Genomic DNA, 2500 nt, shown 5'->3' on the forward strand with positions numbered 1-2500 from the left:
GAGTTTACATAAGCAATCACAGACATAAACAACACACCACGCAAGAAGAAAAGTGAAGTGAATCATTGTGAAATCTCAGGGACCCATATTCATTTTCTATCACTGTCGTCAGCCGGACAAGTACGTCTTATGATACACTTGCCCGGACAAATTTTGGCTTGCCCGGGCCGTTGAAAAATGGGGAAGTATAGAAAATGGTGATAAAATGACTTGTAACTTGAGAATTAAGTGCCATGCCAGCGGTGAGATACATGAAAAGTGAGCCTGCAGTCGTTTCATGGAAAATACCGCGTGGTCAAAGATGGCGCCCAAACTTGAGATTTCATTGCTGAGGAAAGCTACATGTTTATTCCTAATTTTCTTGAAGTTTCCATTGAACGAAAAGCGATCAGAACGAAAGTACATTCTATATTATAAAATTTCATGGCATTCATGAAAAAGATATTTATTAAAACTTTACTTGTTCAACGGACGACTTTTGGAGTTATTATACTCGTCCGGGTGGGTTCTTAGCTGTCTAGGACGTCCTTAGGACTGCGAATGTGGATCCCTGAAATCTTGAGAAAGAAATTGGAAAGATGCTGAAGCAATGTGCGTTTGACTTTCCACGATTTTCAATACTAACATTAACATTTGTACTTATTTTCTGGCAGCAAACTGTGCGATGACGACAAGTACAACTCAAATGCCCTCTACACCACGTATGTATTGAAAACCTTTTCATTGAAATTTTTTAAGATAAACTATTATCTGCTAGCAGAGGTTTCAGAATCGATACTTTTGACGAAGGATGACATTCATATTCTGGACTAAAATGGGGCAAGGCAAAAGTATTGTTATATCGATTAGGAATTCCGTACGAACCAAGGACGATTTGCAAGGTCTGCATTGTTTCCTAAAAAAACTCGGCGCTACTCAGCTTTCCGAAGTTTTGATCAATAGCATCAATCATACCTGTTGCTAGTCTTCTTCCCAGCCGTTTCTGGCGATGCTACGCCACGCACTTACGAAAGAAACGGGTGCTCGCATTGGAACCACATGCCTTTCTCGGATTTAGCCATAACAACTACAGTTCGATTTTCTGGAACTGTATCGTGCTACTCGACCAATAATACCACTCGTTTCATGAATGCGCTCGATTACTACAAATATGAAAGTCTCTTATTTGTATTTTCAAAGCGACCGCGTTAACTAAAAGAACGGAAGGATGTAAATATCATGACATTATTCAATACTTTTATTGATTTCAAAATCAAGTTTTCCTGTATGCGCAATTTCATGTATTCTCAACTGCCCCTATGTATGTAAACAGAGCTGAAACCAAAACAAACAAAAGTGTAGTCAAAAGCTGACCGCGTGTGTAAAAAACCTAGGTAAAAAAATGAAATCTCACTTTCATATTCGGTTTCAACGTTCTTTAAACATTGAATTTCACCGACGAGCCGACGAGCCATTCAAAGATATGCCTAACTCGTTCTTTTAACATTGAATTTCACCGACCAGCAATACTTCATGATAATTCAAGACAAATTTTACGGACGAGTTCATTTCCAAATCCACCAATCAGCGTATCGCGACCGTTGACAGTTCAAAACCACAAGCCTGCCCCGATACGCTGATTGGTGGATTTTAATCGACGCGCATCCCTCCTCAAGTGCCTTTGGTCGAGAATTTTGCACCGATCATGTTGAGAAATATGCGACCATTTTATTTCATGTTTCTTCCTCTCAGCTTTTTGTTTGAACCACAATTACCAAAATGTATTTCTTTAGTTTTATATCAATTGTTTCTTTGTTATGCAGATCGATATTTACACATGTTGTAGCTAATCCTCTAATTAATATCATCTCCAATCGAAGTCCAGTCCTTTCGGTTATACTCAAAACTATTATTCAGAACCCTGGAAACTCGCAGTAGCGTTCATGTAGTCGGTCAGTTCTAGTAAACTTTTTCTCTTCGCAGCTGTCTTTTCAGGCTCAATCTGAGTTACTTCAGTTAGTTTAATTTCTCTGGTACTATATATAGCTAGCTTTTAGACAATCATGTATACCTGTGGCCAACTTGTTTTCCCTGTTATCTGTTCCAAAGCACTTTCTCCGGCTGCAACGACTACTGTTAGGAACACATTCGATCTTGACTCAAGTCAGTTTACATAAGCAATCACAGATATAAACAACACACTACGCAAGAACAAAAGTGAAGTGAATCATTGTGAAATCTCAGGGATCCATATTCATTTTCTATCACTGTCGTCAGCCGGGCAAGTATACGTTTTATAATACACTTGCCCGGACAAATTTTGGCTTGCCCGGGCCGTGGAAAAATGGGAAAGTATAGAAAATGGTCAGAAATTAGGACTTTTGACTCTGGAGTAGGATGTTATTTGTACAGTGGGAACCCGATTTACAGTGGTCCATATCTGCCACGGCAAAACGTACTTGAATGTAGCTTACAAAGTTACCATTCAAAGACCCAAAGTTTCAACGCTCCTGTCTAGTGA

The 2500-nt window shown here is 39.2% G+C and overlaps 1 long non-coding RNA gene across 1 annotated transcript in view; it reads left to right on the top strand.

The window, feature by feature from the left end:
- Positions 1-2500, top strand: part of LOC137988646 (uncharacterized) — a 42945-nt gene that overhangs the window by 25988 nt on the left and 14457 nt on the right. The window contains exon 2 of the long non-coding RNA XR_011120807.1: positions 654-701. This is a non-coding gene — a long non-coding RNA (uncharacterized lncRNA). The remainder of the gene's footprint in view (positions 1-653; positions 702-2500) is intronic.

The sequence above is a fragment of the Montipora foliosa genome, unplaced genomic scaffold, assembly GCF_036669935.1.
Source record: "Montipora foliosa isolate CH-2021 unplaced genomic scaffold, ASM3666993v2 scaffold_423, whole genome shotgun sequence".
Classification (NCBI taxonomy): domain Eukaryota; kingdom Metazoa; phylum Cnidaria; class Anthozoa; order Scleractinia; family Acroporidae; genus Montipora; species Montipora foliosa.